At 40.5% G+C, this 19,517-nt stretch overlaps 1 protein-coding gene and 1 long non-coding RNA gene across 2 annotated transcripts in view; one reads left to right on the top strand and one right to left on the bottom strand.

Annotated features, from left to right (window-relative positions):
• The window catches only part of chrm2a (cholinergic receptor, muscarinic 2a), a 95,086-nt gene that overhangs the window by 37,662 nt on the left and 37,907 nt on the right, over window positions 1-19,517 (bottom strand). The gene's annotated exons all lie outside the window — the stretch shown is intronic.
• On the top strand, window positions 7,192-19,277 carry LOC148965114 (uncharacterized). The gene is made up of 4 exons (XR_016149992.1): window positions 7,192-7,912; window positions 8,034-8,154; window positions 14,980-15,146; window positions 19,209-19,277. It is a non-coding gene; the product is annotated as an uncharacterized LOC148965114 (long non-coding RNA).

Raw genomic sequence — 19,517 nt, 5'->3', positions numbered from 1 at the left:
ACCAACCAATATAGATTCTTAAAGGAGAACTCCGGTCAATTTTAACATTGAGCTAATTTTTTTGTACATCTGGAGTGCTGTCAGTACAGACAAAAACGGCAAACATCGGTGTTGCCTACGCCGTGTTATCGTCTTTTTAAAATTTGGGCATGTTCAGAACCTGCTTTTAGCCTCTTAACATCCTTGATTTGTCATTACGAGTGCACATCCATGTGAGTGGTGTTATTACGGTCAATCTGACTGCAGTAGATGTGAAAGATATGAATACAGCCAGCTCACATACCTCTATTTGCTTCCTGTTTTCGGTCGAAGCCAAAAGTAGTCGATTGTCGAGTTCACGCGCGCGATCATTGGTGAATATCATCCCAAACCTACCACTTTGTGGTGTTCTGAGAGTATCAACTCAAATGGATAGTTCATCCAAATCAGATGGACGAGGAGATCAACAATCGACTACTGTGGGCTTCGACCGAAAACAGGAAGCAAATAGAGGTATGTGAGCTGGCTGTATTCATATCTTTCACATCTACTGCAGTCAGATTGACTGTGGTCACTCTTAATAACACCACTCACATGCATGTGCACTCGTAATGACAAATCAAGGATGTTAAGAGGCTGTACTGACAGCACTCCAAATGTACAAAAAATGAGCTCAATGTTAAAATTGACCGGAGTTCTTCTTTAAATCCAAGAATCGATTAGGTTTAAAAACCCAATGGGGATTGCAACACAAAAGGAAGATTAGTTTGGTGGACTTTTCACTAAATATTTTGTGTGTGCTGTCTATTTTTATGCTTATTATAGTATTGCAATGTCAACTTAGGGCACATTTACACATCGTCGGGTATTTAGAGAAACAAATATTTCCCCCCCGTCCGTTTTCAATAATAACATCGTTTTCAAAAAAGCTGTCATTTACATCAACCCGCATAAATACGCCGTCGAGCGCCATCATTACTCTGCCAAACTGGGCGCTCACATGACGTGAGGCATTTTCTGGCGCATAGTGTGACATTTGAGAACCCCGTTTCTCCCCGTTTATCAGAAATCTCCACTTTGGCCGGAGTTTTTAAAAATAATTGTTTTCTGTCAAACCTGCAGAGAAATATCTGCGTCTCCCCTTCATGTAAACGGGGCATTAGTGACATGCTAATGCAAAAATATTGTAATTGGTTGTGCGCAAATCTGTCACTTCTCACCTCACTGCTTATTTGAATTAAGTCCTACTTTTTTCATGACCGGATCCGTCCAAATTGCATTGTCAAGATGCATGCATGCAGTTCTTTGTAGAGCTAGCACACACTCTCACACACACATACTTGCAGTCATGTTATGGTCACCATAGCAGTAATGATGGCTCAGGGCTGGTGGGCAGCTGCAGGTTGTGGTTTTCATATTCTGTGTGTTTGTGTGTGATGAGCTGCTCCAAGGTTTGTGCTGGGTCACTGCACACTTTTAGCAGAGTGCTTTCAAAACTCCGTCCTGTTCTCTCTCTCTCTCTCTGTGACGTGCAAATCAGAGGGAAATCAAAGACAGAGTAGGAAGAAGAGGCTGGTGATGCCGTTCATCATCTCCAGTTGCTGTCTCCTCTGTAATTTTTGCAGTGCCAGAGGTGCGAAGCGAGGAAAATATGCGGTTTTAAAGAAGCCGAGCTGCTGGAAGCATGACTGCCGTGCCTCACAGACTTTTTTCTCATTTATTAAAGAGTTAGTTCACCCAAAAATGACATTTCCGTCTTTTGCTCACCTTCAAAACATCGACAAAATCAATTTTTGCTAATGTTTTACTTAAAGCCTTTATGCAAAATGCATTATAAAGGCATTCTTAGTGTATGTTATAATGCATTTGATGCATTCAAAGTAAAAAAATCTCTGCATCTGAAATTGGTTGTTTGCAATGTGTTTCAATACCTTATACTTTCTAAAGGTGTAACAATGAATAGATGGTTACAGTTATTCATGAGATCATACAATGCATTATAAGGCATACTTGATGCATTAAAAATACCTTCCATATAGATAAAGGCTTTAAGTAAAGCGTTCCCTCGTTTTATTGATGTAAATATAGTGAACTGGCATGAGACAGAAGACCGCCTTATGAAATATTTAGAAATAAAAAGCACATTAAAATCATTGTGATATTAATAATGTTGCTTCATCAGCATGAATTTATTTCTAAACTCATTGCTCGTAAAGCACCATCAAACAGTATTTATGTAGCAAATCCAGGCTACATTTTAAGATGACTGTGGGGTGTGTTTGTTATTGCATCACGTCTTGCTGTTCTTGCTCCATGAATATTGCATTTTTAAGCTAAGTGTCTTATTATCTCCATCGTCTTTTGTGTTTTGCAGTCATTCAGGGTTTTATGCGAACTGAGGGTGAGTAAATCATGACAGAATTTTCATTTTGCATGAACTATGTCTTTAATGCCTGTGGCTGTGAATATCACGACCCAGCCGGCATCAGTGACTGCGATTACATGTCCAAGGATAATCCCACATTATTCCCCAGATCTCAGTTCTCAAATCCCATTTATTCCTACTGATTGAGTCATTTTGGAGAATAAGCTGTTTATATGCCCTTTCAACGTCCCTGTTATGAATCAGCCCTTTATCCGGGGAAGAATCTGCCTATTCAAAGCACTGAAAGATGCCAATCTTTATCAGAACCATCTGGTGTTTATTGTGCAGACACACACATATATTGCGCTCTGTTCGTTGAGCTGAAAAGGTGAAAATGTAAAATGTCTGACTTTAAACGACCTGTAGATGTTCAGAGAGGCATTCAGAATCCACGAGTTTCCCCTTTATGAAATAGCCAGGATCTAAATGAGAGGTTATTCAAATACTGTAAACGGCACGCTGCCGTTGCGTGAAGCATGTGATGACGGAAATATTGCAGGATGATGTGAGGAGAATATAGATGTGCTCATAAATGCATGCGCTTTGATTTTGTGTGTGTGATGTACCTCTTTCACCTCCAAAAGAATTGAATGGAGGGTATGTGTAGAAACTGTGAACGCATCTATCCATCCAAACACACACACACACACACACACACACACACACACACACACACACACACACACACACACACACACACACACACACACACAGGCATTTCATCTCTCTCTTTTTTCTGTAAGGCACCTTAAGAGTTGGTGTGTCGAAAAAAGCAGCAGGAAATCAGATTTGGGACGCTAGTCTGTTGTACCTTCATTGAGTTTGCCTGTTCTTTCTGCTCTATCTATCTATCTATCTATCTATCTATCTATCTATCTATCTATCTATCTATCTATCTATCTATCTATCTATCTATCTATCTATCTATCTATACAGCAGGAAATCTGTCTGTTCTGCTTCTCCCTCCATTCCTCCCTCGCTCCCTCCATCCAATTATTCATTATCCCTCTCTCCATCCATCCATTCATCCATTCCTCACTCTCTCCATCCATCCATCCATTCATCCCTCACTCTCTCCATCCATCCCTCCATTCATCCCTCACTCTCTCCATCCATCCATTCATCCATTCCTCACTCTCTCTCCATCCATCCATCCATCCATCCATCCCTCACTCTCTCCATCCATCCATCCCTCCCTGGCTCTCTCCATACCTCACTCTCTCTATCCCTCCAACCATCCCTCGCTCTCTACATCCATCCATCCCTCTCTCTCTCTCTCCATTCATCCCTCATGCTCTCCATCCATCCATTCATCCATCCCTCGCTCTCTCCATCCATTCATCCATCCCTCACTCACAACATCCATCCCTCTCTCTCTCCATCCACCCCTCCATTCATCCCTCACTCTCTCTCCATCCATCAATCCCTTGCTCTCTCCATTCATCCATCCCTCACTCTCTACATCCATCCCTCTCTCTCTCCATCCACCCCTCCATTCATCCCTCACTCTCTCTCCATCCATCAATCCCTCACTCTCCATCCATCAATCCCTTGCTCTCTCCATCCATCCATCCCTTGCTCTCTGCATCCATCCATCCCTCGCTCTCTCCATCCATCGGTTGTAGGCGTGTCGTGATGATCCACAGTCAGGTGCTTTTCAGCTCAGCGAGGGGGAGATGAAGAGGACTCTGGCTCTCAGTATTAGCTAATGCGATTAGCTGCGTCTCACAATCAGCCGCACTGAATGCATGTTGTAATTACTGCACCTCAATGAGGAAGGTGTGTGTGAAAGATTAATGCAGGTGAGTGGCAGGCTGTGATAGATACGCTCTGCTAACACGCTCTCGGCAGCCAGACGTGTTTGTTTGCGAATGGGACTGCACACGTGACCCGAACCCCACAGATACGACAAATGAGGTCTGAGCTGGCGTTCAGGGACTGTAATGCTCTAAAACTGTTTATATTTTTCTTGTTAATATTATTTTTTGACAATCCTAAGGATTCTTGATATGGAAGATCCATAAATCCACATTACTGGTTGGCATAATTAAATTAGTGGCTTATGTTAAATTATGTGAAAACTTTTTGTGAAGTGTAAAACCCTGACAGGCTTTTGTGACTCTTGTTATATTGATATCAGCAGACAAATTAGTCATGAAAACCAGACAGAAAACAACAATAATGCACAACCTCTCTGGGCTTTCTGTCATTATTTTTTTTGCAAAATTCTGCTTTGGTGCCAGACTGGATTTGAAATCTCTGTACTATTCTAGGTCTTTTGTCTCATGAAATCAGCACGACATATTTCCACACAGGATTTCTCACAGCTTCAGTTCCATACTGAAAATCAATGGATATGCGGATTGACTCCAGCTGAAGCTCTGCCCGTTCATTTAGCTCAGATTCAAGGCGCTTCTCGCTTTTTTCCACTCAGTTTGAGTCTGCCTTATGCCTTCACATTTTCTTTTAGGTCTGTAATGGAGCGACATCAGACGTACGCAGCTAAGAGGGAATGTTGGCCGTGAATTACAATGTGGCGTGATTACAAAGGTAGAAGGGGCCTAAATAAAGAATAAAAGCTATGGAATTATGTGTGTAATAATTCTAAAACATCAGAAATGTTGGTGCAAAAGTTATTTAGGACCTTATGATGTCCACGATGTAACAATCCAGTCATAAAAATGGAATTTATTGTATAATGTTGAATGTCATTAAATTTGGCAAAAGTTTAAATGAATAAATCAAAAGTAGGGCTCTACACTTGATCAAATTGCGTTATGGACTAGTGTCTGTGAATATTTAAGCGCAAAAGACTTTTTTTCAGCATCTGCCATCTCACTATATGAACCCTAAAAAAATCAACTTAAAATGATGCTGAAAATAATATTACTATTGAACAGCACAATGTCAAAGTAATAACAACAATAATACTAACTCAATTTGTTAAAAAATATTTTTTTAAGCAATATCACCAATATAAAACAATTGCATTTTCAAAAATGTTTTAAATTGTTTTGCATTTCAATTGATAAGGCTCAATTGATTGTCACATGACAGATGCAATGAACGGACCGTTCATGAATGACCCATCACTATTGTGGATAATAAAGGAACTAAACTGATCTAAAGTAAAGCTACTCAACACGGTTTCTCTGAAACATCAAGTTTGGTCAATAAATGAGATGGTCCTCACTGCAGAACATGAAATCCATGGGGAGGAGTCACATCCAGATCCAACTCCTCTCACCTTACATAAACCTAAACCTACCCAGCCCCACCCCCTGATCCCTAAACCCACCCCTAAATCTACCCAGCTCCACCCCCTGATCCCTAAACCCACCCCTAAACCTACCCAGTCCCACCCCCTGATCCCTAAACCTACCCAGCCCCACCCCCTGATCCCTAAACCCACCCCTAAACCTACCCAGCCCCACCCCCTGATCCCTAAACCCACCCCTAAATCTACCCAGCTCCACCCCCGATCCCTAAACCCACCCCTAAACCTACCCAGCTCCACCCCATGATCCCTAAACCCACCCCTAAATCTACCCAGCCCCACCCCCTGATCCCTAAACCTACCCAGCCCCACCCCCTGATCCCTAAACCCACCCCTAAATCTACCCAGCTCCACCCCCGATCCCTAAACCCACCCCTAAACCTACCCAGCTCCACCCCATGATCCCTAAACCCACCCCTAAACCTACCCAGCCCCACCCCCTGATCCCTAAACCCACCCCTAAATCTACCCAGCTCCACCCCATGATCCCTAAACCCACCCCTAAACCTACCCAGCCCCACCCCCTGATCCCTAAACCCACCCCTAAATCTACCCAGCTCCACCCCCGATCCCTAAACCCACCCCTAAACCTACCCAGCTCCACCCCATGATCCCTAAACCCACCCCTAAATCTACCCAGCCCCACCCCCTGATCCCTAAACCTACCCAGCCCCACCCCCTGATCCCTAAACCCACCCCTAAATCTACCCAGCTCCACCCCCGATCCCTAAACCCACCCCTAAACCTACCCAGCTCCACCCCATGATCCCTAAACCCACCCCTAAACCTACCCAGCTCCACCCCCGATCCCTAAACCCACCCCTAAACCTACCCAGCTCCACCCCATGATCCCTAAACCCACCCCTAAATCTACCCAGCCCCACCCCCTGATCCCTAAACCCACCCCTAAACCTACCCAGCCCCACCCCCTGATCCCTAAATCTACCCAGCTCCACCCCCTGATCCCTAAACCCACCCCTAAATCTACCCAGCTCCACCCCCTGATCCCTAAACCCACCCCTAAACCTACCCAGCTCCACCCCCTGATCCCTAAATCTACCCAGCTCCACCCCCCTGATCCCTAAACCTACCCAGCCCCACCCCCTGATCCCTAAACCCACCCCTAAATCTACCCAGCCCCACCTCCTGATCCCTAAACCCACCCCTAAATCTACCCAGCCCCACCCCCTGATCCCTAAACCCACCCCTAAATCTACCCAGCTCCACCCCCTGATCCCTAAATCTACCCAGCTCCACCCCCTGATCCCTAAACCTACCCAGCCCCACCCCCTGATCCCTAAACCCACCCCTAAATCTACCCAGCCCCACTCCCTGATCCCTAAACCCACCCCTAAATCTACCCAGCCCCACCCCCTGATCCCTAAACCTACCCAACTCCACCCCTCAGATCTGGATCCGACTCCGCCCCCTGGATCTCGTGTACTGCAATGAGATGCTACTGCCATAAATAGGGTGACCAGACGTCACAAATCCTGAATCTGCTCCTAATTGTCCCAAAAACGACACTAAAACAAAATCTTGAGTAGTTATTGTCTGATAAAACTGTCCGTGGAGGTTGAGGCTGCTCATTGGCGGCAGAATCTTTTTTGTTTCTACAAAGTTCTACAAAGATACCGTAGGCACGGATTTAGATAATCCATTGATAAGCTAATTTTCGCAAATTAATTTTGATTTACACACTGTTACACACATGACATGTGAGTTTTGTTTTTGTGGCAGACTACAGACTAATGACTGACTGTTGATCTTTGAATAAAAATATGTTTGGTTCAGGTCTGAAATTCAATTTCAATCTCATCTATCTATAAAACACCTCAGTTCTATTTACCAATGACACGAAGACTCATTCTGATCACCTTTCGCAGAAAAGGTGAAACATTTCTTTCTGGCACATGTTGTGTTTGCTCTTTCAGATCATCATTCCCCCCGTGTCGTCAGAGAGTCGCCAGGAGGCTGATAGCCAACGCTAACGTTTGATTGAATTATCCCTCAACATGATGTGGCAGTAAACTGTTATTCCTCCATCTTTCCAACCCTCTGCTGTCTCGCCCCTGAGCGACGACTTTCATCCCCTCTCATTTCTCTGCTGTCATACACACACACTGCCACTCGCATGGCTTCGGCCTTTTGCTCATTTACGTCTCTGTATTCCTGACAGGCCGTCTGGTTCCTGAGGGGAGGCCCGTGGAGGACGCTCTGCTGAATTTACGGTTGTATATAAATATATATGAGCATGTGGTTCTTTCAGATTGAAAACATATACTTCGCAACGATTGCCTGCTATGAAGTTCATTCCAGAGCTAATGCTGTTTTGCCTCCCAATCTCGTCAGCTCCGTCGAAGAACGCATCCTATTTTAAGGCACGAGAGATATATGGAAATGAACAGGGTCAATATTTGAGAAGATCCAAAGTTTAATCTTCGGCTGGCTGTGTGGAGTGGATTCACAGCTGGTAAGTTGATTCCAGACTAGTGCTTTTTTACTCATGGTTTTGTTGCAGGTGCATTTCAAGAATTACAAAGAGTGATTTCTGGCAAGGAGAAATGCATTATCAGGTAACTTGAAAATTACACCTCATCAAAAGCAGTTCACTTTAACACAAAGTGACCCGAAATGCAATGTAAACCATACATGCATGCACGACCGACTTCAGAAAACAGCTTTAACATTAACCAAAGAATCATGCTAGTGTTTTATTATATAAATTAGGTATGTAAAAACCATTGACGTCACGCCGGACTGAGTGGCCGAAGAGCTGCTAAATGTCTGGGGAAACTAGCAAAAAACGTTGAATAAACAAGCGATTATAAGTTTAAACTGAGGGTTGGACTCGATATAGTGTTGCTTACAACTGACCAAAGATCCAGTGATCCGTGGATATTGACACGCCGTATTTTCATCACCAAAAGCAAATTTGCCTGTGAATGCTTAATATAAATACAATATAGGTGATCACTCATATCAATGTTATATATTTGTCTGTGTTATTTAAAAAACGTCCAATTATGCATAATATACGATGGTAAATATTTAATTGATTAGGTCTCAACCCAATATTGGGTATGATTTCACCCCTAAATTCAGCATATTGACACTAAATCATAACTATACAGTCCAGTTGTTTCTGTGAACTGCAGCGATTTGTTTGCTTCTCCGTTCTGTAGCTAACGGCAATCTGTAAAAATAAACCTGAGATTTCTTGTCAAATCAAGTTGTACAGTCAATCTCAAAGCTCTTTCCCATTTTAGATGTGTGTTTTTCTTGGCATTCACCCTGAAAACAAGGGTCTTTTTGCCACTTAGTGGGCGTAACGGCAGTCACTCCAGCCGACGTCACACACACATCTCTGGATCCAGAAACAAGTGAAGAAAAAGATCTGTGTAAAGTAAGAGGATCTCTTGTTTCTTTTGTTTAAATTGACTATTTCAAATAATCATACTACAAAATATTCTGGAGGGCCATGAAAAATTTGTGAATATGTTTAAAAATGCTGAATTTCTTTTTTGCATTTTGAGAAACCTCGTGCCATTTTAAAGCCCAATATGCATGAGACGCAATAGTATGTTTATGCATGTGTGCCGTAGCTGCAGGCCACCTGCACAGATCTGACTCTAGAGCATCATTATACCCTCGTTACACACCTGCAGGTCAGAGGTCATGTGGTCATCTCACATGAAAGCTTCTCGTCTCTCTAGGGCCAGAAACTCTGCTCTCGTCCTACGCAGGACTGAAGTGGACAATCTAATGCAGTTCGTCTCACCGCCTTCATTATGTCAATTTGGGCTAAAATAAACTAAATCAACCGTGACATTTCCGTAAGCCTGGAGATCTACTTGAGTAGAAGGATATCTTTTGCTGCGTTCAAGTCCTCTTGGGAAGTTCGTACGTACGAGGTGGGAAGTCGTGTTTACGATGTGAGGTGCGTTCAAGTCAGTTTCGTCGGAGCAAAATGGCGGTGTACCTTCTTTTAATGAATTACACGAAAATACAGCAAGGTTTGTTAACTCTGCTAATAAAAAAATTAAGAACAAAGAATGCGCATCAGGTGTGTTTTCTTTTTATGGTTTTTATTAGCTTATGAAGCCAATGTAAACTCTATCATTAGGTATAATTTGTATATTATAATGATCATATGATCATATTTTGTGCAGAGAGCTTGCTTTATAAATGAAAAAGCCGTACAATGTCAATGAGTAAACATTGAAATTCAATTAAAATTTACCATCAACAGACGTTGACTGAACGTTTCTCACTGACACGCCCCCAACTCATGTCAGTGAAAATCCCGAGCTCCCCACTGGTATTTACGACATTGTGGTGGTGTTCAAGTGCGTTCAACTCGTAATTACGATCTATACGAGATGACTTGAACGCAGCATTTATTGCACATTTTGATAGGATGTGTCCCATTCGCATTCATTTACTTGCTTTATGCTGTGCCGTTTTTGGCTGAAGGATGATGAATATAAAAAAAAATGCTTTTTATGGTCATGCAATATTTACTATTCTCCGAAATATCACTATTTTAAATAAAATGTGCAACATAATTTAAAATATTATCATTGCCAGCACATTAATTAGTGTCGCCTTTCCTGCTTCAACTCGGCGCTTGGTGTTTGTGATCCATGTGCACTTAAGAAAAAATATGGCTTTAGGTTTGTTTTATTATTAGCCCAGCAGGGGCGGAGTGTGTTGTGTTTTATCTATTATTCCGGAAGGTTTATTTTAGTCCCTCAGGCTTAACACTAACATCATGTAAACACACACACACATACAGAAGCCACGGCCAAACAACACATATAGGTTTCCATATGATAGATCAAAATCTAACTCTCCTCTACATACTTAGGTGTGTGTGTGTGCGTGTGTGTGTGTGTTGTGTTTTATCTATTATTTCAGCAGGTTTAGTTCAGTCCCTCAGCCTTAACGCTAATATTATGTAAACACACACACACATACAGAAGCCACGGCCAAACAACACATATAGGTTTCCATATGATAGATCAAAATCTAACTCTCCTCTACATTCTTGGGTGTGTGTGTGTGTGTGTTGTGTTTTATCTATTATTCCGGCAGGTTTAGTTCAGTCCCTCAGGCTTAACACTAACATCATGTAAACACACACACACATGTAGAAGCCATGGCCAAACAACTCATATAGGTTTGTATATGATACATCAAAATCTAACTCTCCTCTACATACTTAGGTGTGTGTGTGTGCGTGTGTGTGTGTGTTGTGTTTTATCTATTATTTCAGCAGGTTTAGTTCAGTCCCTCAGCCTTAACGCTAATATCATGTAAACACACACACACACACACATGCAGACGCCACGGTCAAACAACACATAGGTTTGCATTTGATGCAACTCTCCTCTACATACTTAGGTGTGTGTGTGTGTGTGTGTGTGTGTGTTGTGTTTTATCTATTATTCCAGCAGGTTTAGTTCAGTCCCTCAGCCTTAACGCTAATATCATGTAAACACACACACACATGCAGACGCCACGACCAAACAACACATAGGTTTGCATATGATGCAACTCTCCTCTACATACTTAGGTGTGGGTGTGTTTGTGTGTGTCATCACTAAAGGCTGTAGAGATGAATTATGGTTTTGTGTGATGAGAAGCCTCTGGGAGATGTGTGTTATTCCAGTGTGTCAGGAAATAGAGTGGGTGGACGGGATTCTGATTAGAGCCGGAGCTAAGATAGAGAGACAGATCTATGGTTTCTATATCCGTCCCTGAACAGAGAGAGATGTGCCTTATCATAGACACCGACAGACACCCTGTACACTCGACTCTGTCCGCATCAGTCAGCTGAGGACCACACACACACAAACACACACATGTGTGGTGATAGCACCAATTTATCAAGCTCTGACAACTTGGGCGCTTCAGAACTGCACGTTTTCTCTTTATTTTTGTCCGATGTCTCCATCGTGTCGTTGTCAAAGGGTCTGAGCTCTAGGTAATACGCTGAGTGTGTTTTCTGAGCCAGTGGTACGAGAGGGAAAAAACGGTGGCAAGTTGCGTAAATGCATAAAAAATGAGACAGATCGGCTCTTTTTTTCGTTCTCAATTTTCTGCCGCTTGATTAAACTTGCTGCAGGATCAATCCTGCACTGAATCTCAAGTCAATTTTGATAGCGTCTGGAAAAAAATGAGCTCCCTAAAACACATCAACCGGTAGAAAGCCTGATTGTGTTAGAGAGAAATAGAAATGGAAACATCTCTGAGACCGCAGATACATCTCGCTTCTGATGAGTCTGTAAAGCTTTGATTGACTATTACTATTGCATTGAACAAACCCCTAATAGCACTCAAATCACATTAGAAATAAGCAAGCTTAAAAAAAACAATACAAAAACCACCGAAAGATATTCTTGGTGAGGCAAATTGGACGGTAACACAAACACAAGCTAAATCTGTTATTCTCACAGCGTAGCCTTGATTCAATCCATCATGAACTATCGGCTCAGAAATCATTGGCCACCTTCATCAGACCTACAGATCTCATTTTCCTATCGTATTTTCCACACTCGCAGGACCGAGTCGCTCCGAATAATTTCAACAGACCCTCAGGCTAAATAGCACAGTGACGATGATGGAAAAATGAGGATTTATACGCGGAATGCATAATATATATTATAAAGGTGTTCTTGAGGCATTTATAGTTCCTTATTATACACCGCCGTGTCATTTATGGAAAATAGTTTTAATCACAGTTATAATACGTAACTATTCATATTTACTTTATAGTCTTTTAAAATGCACAGTTTATATGCTGTTAAAAACGTTTGTAACCTCAGGTGTTAGTGTGATGCAGTGAGGATTTTTATAGCAGAGGTTTTATATTCGATCAAATCCTGATTCTGAAGGTCAGGGCTCAAAGCTAAGGATTTTTTACTGTTAGATTTTTACATGCCCTGCCAAACTTCTCACAGACCCCATCACAAATATATAGACAAAAGTTTATCTTTTTCGTCTTTTTTGAGCCTTTTTACTGATAAGGATGTTGTAACAGTATCAATTCCAGTTTGGATACCACAGCAAACTAGCCCAACTAATAAAAAAGATTGTGCTATTGCTTGTAACTTGTTCTCATTTATTGCGGTTTAACAGTTTTATTCCTTCTGTTTTCATTCACTTAAAGGTCCCCTGAAATCAAAATGTATGTTTTTTTTAGCTTTTAGTATGAATATGTTAGCCTTAAGGTTATGAATAAGCTGGTGTGCTCCAAAACAATGACACAATTTGCATTCAGGAGATATAAGCATTCAAAACTAACGAAAACGCTAAAATGGATCAGGGATTTTTATGACATCACCGCTTCTCATCACATCTTCTGTCCAATCAAATGCTCTCTAGAATCTAAAGCTCCGCCCCCTATGCTATAAACACCACCTGGCCAAAGCAATTGACGCGCCACAGAGTAATATGTGTTGGAGTTTGTGTTCGGTTGCTCAAAACGCTCGAGTTTTACTCGGATTTTACGCGCTCGGATTCTCTTCCATGGTGCCGTCAAGTACGAAACTAAACTAAATGCTATTTGAAAAGGGGGAGAAGGATTTCATTATGTCCCGCCTTAACTTCCTGTTTCAGTAGAAATTACGAACACGAATCAAACAATGATGCCGTTGCAAGGCACATCAGTGGGGCTTTAAAAGATCAACAATATAACAAGCAGTCGAGATTTCTGATTAGCATATATCGCTTTACATGAGTGCACTGTAGGGCTGTGGGAACGAATTCCGAAATTCAAATATAATTCGAATATTAAAAAAATCAATACTAATCGAATTCTGAAGTTACTATTCGAATATTGCTTTTATATATATTTAATATATATATATATATATATATATGAAGAGTTCAGATGCAAAAGCCTCTAAGTGCCATTTGAAATTTTCTTCTAAAATGATCATTTTTATCAAGCTTGTATATTTAAGTTCAGTAATTTCACTTAAATGGCAATGAAGATTACCTATTAATTGTCATTTAAGTGAAATTACTGAACTTAAATATACAAGCTTGATAAAAATGGTCATTTTAGAAGAAAATTTCAAATGGCATTTAGAGGCTTTTGCATCTGAACTCTTCATATATATATATATGCAATTGCCTTTCTCACGGCTTACACGCATGTGAAAATGAAATGTTTTAGTTTCGTCTGATGATCAATAAAGTTTTTGAATCGTAACTCAATTGTGCACGTTATCCAAGTAATTCTATCATTATTATAATACAGCTGGATTTTCGAGGTTAGCACACTGTATATAGCTGGTAGTTAATATCAAAGCACGCGCGTTTGTTCCGCTGTAAATGTTTATTGTAGTAATGTTAGATGTGCCTCTAGTGGACAGAACGTGTAACTACAGCCACAGACGATAGTGGCATTGGCGATCCATAAGAATGTGTAACGTCGTAAATATTAATAATAGGATAAATTTGAGCATTTATTAGTCGAATATTATTCGAATATTACATAAAATAAGGAATGGAATTCGAATAGTATTATAGAGGGAGATTGACAGCCCTAGTGCACTGTATGTATGCAGATAAAGCTGGGTTTATTATTTTTCCAACTTTATGTAAAAAGCTGACCGATAATATAGGTAGATGTGCCACATACTCGGTGTCATGGAAGCTGTAGGAACTGAACTGAGATTTTGCATCAGTGGCGTTTGAAAGAGAGAAGGCCGTTAATGATTTAGATGTGCTCACGTTCACGAGCCTCCAGCCGTGCCACTGTTTCTCTCTCTTTCATATTTGATGAAAAACAAGGCCCTCGTAGCGGATGAGAATGCTCCTTTTTGTGCGTGTGTGTGTGCTTTTGTTCGAGTCGTGGTCCTTCTTTACCAACATATAGATCTCCCGTTACTATGGTGATAGCCACGTACCGATTATGATGATGGAGATGGAGATGATGATGACATGAAAGCAGAGGCATCTCCAGGGTCGCACAGCCACTCGCCTGATGTCTGATGTAAACATGACATTGTTTATAGAGTTTTTCAGCTCCCTTGAGCTTGGGAAACGCTCTTTATTAATAAAACTTATTATTATTATTATTATGAAATTCTTTGTGCTTTAGCTGCCCGTGTTTCAGCGTTGTTGTTGTTGTTATAGAGTTACACGTTCTGACTAGCATCCTTTTGTGCAGTTTTTTGTAATATCACTTTTATAGAATGGATCTTAATAATCTCTTGTAATATGCGTCTGGTGGAGTTTATTAACCCTTTAGAACCTGAAGCTAAAATATATGTTTCTCTTCAAGGTGGAATACCTAAGATTGTATGCTAGAGGGCGCTACATTCAAAACAACAACAACGGCTTTGCTTGATGACGCCGTGGAGAAACGCGGAATGATGGGAACTGTTGTTTTCAACTCCACCGTGGATAAATCAGTCAGACGGGAATGGAAAATTAGTTGTCATGGATGAGGTAAAGTTCGATTTCTATAAATGTTGCGTTTAATGACATGCTTGTTTTTCATTAAACTGAAAATAACCGCAAGAAAAGTCAGGTTTAAAAGTAAATTAGTTATCACAGATGTTACTGTACGAGTCACTGGACTTATTTTTGTCTCAAATTGTTGCTAATGCATCCTGACTTCGCCCTATGCTGCAATATGCATTTAGTTTTGCATTCATTTACAGAAATCAGCTGCTTGAATAACAATAGCGGATGTTATTGGATTTTTCAGGTGAGATTCTCAATTCATTCAGTGAACGGATGCTTTGAGGTAAAGTTTTCAGAATGCAGACTCTGCAACGATTGTGTTTAATTGTACAGTACAATGATAACATAGAACAGACATAATCTTCCTTTCATGCCATTAAACATTCCGAGAATAATTGAAAAGAATAATTGTGCTCCATTCCATAACAAATGCGCGAAACAAGCTGACGTTTGTTGCTTGAAAGATGCTAATGCACAACTACAACTTCCGCATTTGTCAAGGACTACACGTAGTACGAGCGGAAACTGAGGTAACGCGGATATGATGCGATTGACTGGCGACTCCCAGCTCACCCCTGCTCACACGCCCCGTTTCCTTGGTTAAAATCTAAATTTTCTCACGATTTAAACATTGTTTGAAACATTTGGAATATTGTGAGTAATCATCTTAACTAAATATATATCACTGGCCTTGTGATTTTGGGATATTTTAATGCAAAAATCTTAGGTATTCCACCTTTCATGTGCAAGGTGTCGAGGTGAGATAAAACCCCTAGTTGTTCCAGAGGCGTGCGACCTCTGACATATATAGCAATTGTAAGTCACTTTGGATAAAAGTGTCAGCTAAATGAATAAATGTAAATGTAAGGCCGGTTTAAAAGGGCTAACCCGCTAGCAAGCACTTATGTCATGGTATCACCCCCCAATTAATCGATGAATCGTTTTACTGAGCTATCCGGTACTCAAAAAGGAAAAAAATGACCAAAATGTCACTCCCTAACTGAAACTACATCTATTTTTTATTTTACAACCACCTTCATAGAAACACATTTCACTGTTCAATACATTTGGATAAATGGATGAAATTCCCATCAGTTTTCTTTCTCTGCGAATGTCTGATTTCATTGGACGTGTCAAGTTAAATGGGTTGTGGACGTTTTGAGCTGAATTTAAACTGCTGGACAGCGTTTGACTGTGTGTTAAATGGTCTTTGCTTGCGTGCGGATTTGCTGCAGTCAGCAGATACTGCAAACTCAGGTGTGTTTGTGTGTGTGTGTAGGACTCTATATACTGACTTGAACACTAATGACTAATGACTCGTGACTTGTTCCTCTTTAGTCTTAATTACACTATACTTGCATTCACATACACACACACTGCTGTGACACCTTAATGAGATGTTGCTAGGATGCAAAATTGTTGAATAATTAAGAAGATAAAGGCACAGATGTCATTTGTCTTGAAGTTTCTTGTCTTTGTGTCTCTTTTTTCGCATTCTTTCCATTCATGTTTTCGACTAATTTAAAACTGGGTCAAGCCAAGACTTTGGTAGACTGAGTATCAATTACACACACACGAGTCAGCAAGACAGAAAGAAGTTTCATTTTGACATTTCAAACCTAATTAAAGGAGAAAGCAAAGTGATCCAAGAGAGGTCAGCAACTCATTACTATCACACACACTTCTTTATCGAAATTTTATCTGCGGGGAAAAGGTTCATTCATATCAAGGGCGATAACTATAACGATAACTGTAACTATGAAGTTTAGGACTGTCATTAGCCGCGTTTCTATTACTCTTCAAATTGTACAAATTGAAATTGCGAAATGGAAACACGTCAATTTGGAAAAAACTTCCATTAATGGAGGTTTTTCAGGCAATTCAAAAAAGAAATATTTTGCGCAAAACTGCAATGGAAACAGTTTTTGGTCGCCTGACGTAGGTGTGTTTGGACAGAAAACTAGTTCTTTAATTCATAAAAGACAAAAGATTTACAGGAAAACTGGATTCTAAACCTCAAAGAAATGCCACGATCAAGACCTCGAAGCAGAAACGAGGGAGAAACACTCAGGTACACTCCAGGCGCTCACAGTATAAGGGTCTATCTCTGCCATTAATGCTTGCATAACACACATTCGTCTCCTTTGATTAGCCTAATAATCAGTCCCTCCAGGATTTCACGATTTTTTTTTTGTGATTTTTGCGATCAAAATGACTGATTTTGTGGTGGTAATTTCCAAAAATTTGTGAAAAAATGTGCGATTTATATATAACATTTACCATTATAGTATTCAGTCCTTCCAGAACGTTTTTTTGTGATTGTTGCGGCCAAAAATTGATTGATTAGCCTACTCGGCCCTTTTCTTTAAAAATGCGATGGAATATGCGGGATATTTATGCAATTTTATGCGATGAAATTGCAGGAATTTGCAAAAATTGAGAGAACTTGCAAAAATTGCAGTTTGATGAAAAAGATTTCTCTTTTTCAGTGATTCCCCCAACATCCTGTTCTCACTAGGCTAATGTAAGAGTCATTTCTTATTACTTCCTTTGATAAGCAAGCATACTACATCATAGAAAGTGCTGGGAATATTTAATTTCTCATCTTGTTTTATTTCAGACTATAACGAGTGTAAATAAGGTGTGGCCCCTTTAAGAGATGCGCGCTCCCTGTTGAACTCTCTGCAGTGTTATATGTGCGCCTCGAACACCCCATGTGTGCGGGTAATTTCTGTTTGATGCTACTTCTTTTATCTTATGTTGTTTATTAAGTAACGATGTGACGGTAGAACGTGTGAGACAGTTATACGAGTTGGATTTGTGAGATGTCAATCGCCTCCGTGAGTCTGTCCGGCGTCGCGTAATTGCGTCACTTCATAACGTTCCCATGGAAACAGGAGGAAATGGCTGCTCTTGTGTGAAGCAAACGGAACATTTTTCAACTTTCTGCTAAGATACATGTGACTTTTTTTTGCAACGAAAATGCGAGGATCATGAAATTATGCAAACCCCGCATATTTTAAAAGGAAATTGGCAATTTATGCGAATTTATGCAATTTATTATATTTGAAAAAATGCGGCCCCCGCATAAATATGCGGACTTTGGCTGATTTTGCATTGAATTCAGCGATCGCATAATCGCGTTTTTCTGGAGGGACTGAATAATAATGGCTACTGCAGTGACTGTGATATACGCAAACTTACCAACGTCCGTCACCGTTATTTTTGCAATGGCTGATCGTGAGAGGAAAAACATGTTTTAGTTGTATAACATCGGTTAATGGAAACGCCATCATTTCGCAGTCGTTTTTTTTTTTTGCTACATTTTGAAAAATCGTGTTTTGTGCAAATTTGTAATGGAAACGCGCCTACTGAACCTTATTCCGGTAATTTTATTTGGAAATCACGATATTGACATATTTGAAGCATATTGACATATTCTCGTTTTATAAATAAGAAATCGCATAAACTGGAAAACAGAACTTTCTTTATGAGTCGTTTTCTCAATGGAGAGTTCAGATTTACAGTCAAATCTGTCCTTATAACTGAATCAAACCCCTCGCACTATCCTTACCGGTCCCTCTTAACCCCGATGTTTGTGTTTCAGTTCCACCATTACACGACACTCATTCACCAAACGCTCATTTAACTGCGAGAGAGAGAGAGAGAAAGTGTTTCCCTCCTCTGCTCTCTAAAACGAGAATCTGACGTCTTTTCTTCAACACAAAACACCATCCACGTCATTCACTGATACACACACTCTAAAATTAGACGAGCAAACAAGCTCAATTGCAAAGAATAATCCATATTTAGACCAACACAGACACACACACGTTTATATTTACCTGTGTGTTTGCTCATTTCATGTCTTTATAATCTGTTTACTGCTGTGAAAATGGCTTTCATACATATTTAATTTGTATAATGTCACATGCACGTGATAATGACAGTGTGCTAATTAGTGCTGTTTGCTATTGCAAGTATCTCTATTACGGTTGCTCATACTAACACACAGTGTTAAAGTTTGTGGCCATTTTCTTTCAGACTGAGTAGCTCACATCCATGAGATCAATGAGGGAATTCTAGCCTTGTGAGCTGAATGAGGATTTTATGGCCAAATGAAGTAAGGTTGTGTGTGTTAGTATGGAAGCTTGTTTATATCTCCGAATTCGGACTTTATAACAATCAATTGTGTGTTTATATCTCACAATTCTGACTTTATAACACACAATTGGGTGTTTATATCTCACAATTCGTGTTTATATCTCACAAGTCGGACTTTATAACACACAATTACGTGTTTATATCTCCGAATTCGGACTTTATAACACACAATTGCATTTGTATGTCACA

Source organism: Pimephales promelas, chromosome 24, assembly GCF_988280905.1.
Source record: "Pimephales promelas chromosome 24, fPimPro1.hap1.1, whole genome shotgun sequence".
NCBI classification, from domain to species: Eukaryota; Metazoa; Chordata; class Actinopteri; order Cypriniformes; family Leuciscidae; genus Pimephales; species Pimephales promelas.
Note: the sequence above shows the minus strand (reverse complement) of the source record. Positions and strands in the feature narration are given on the sequence as shown.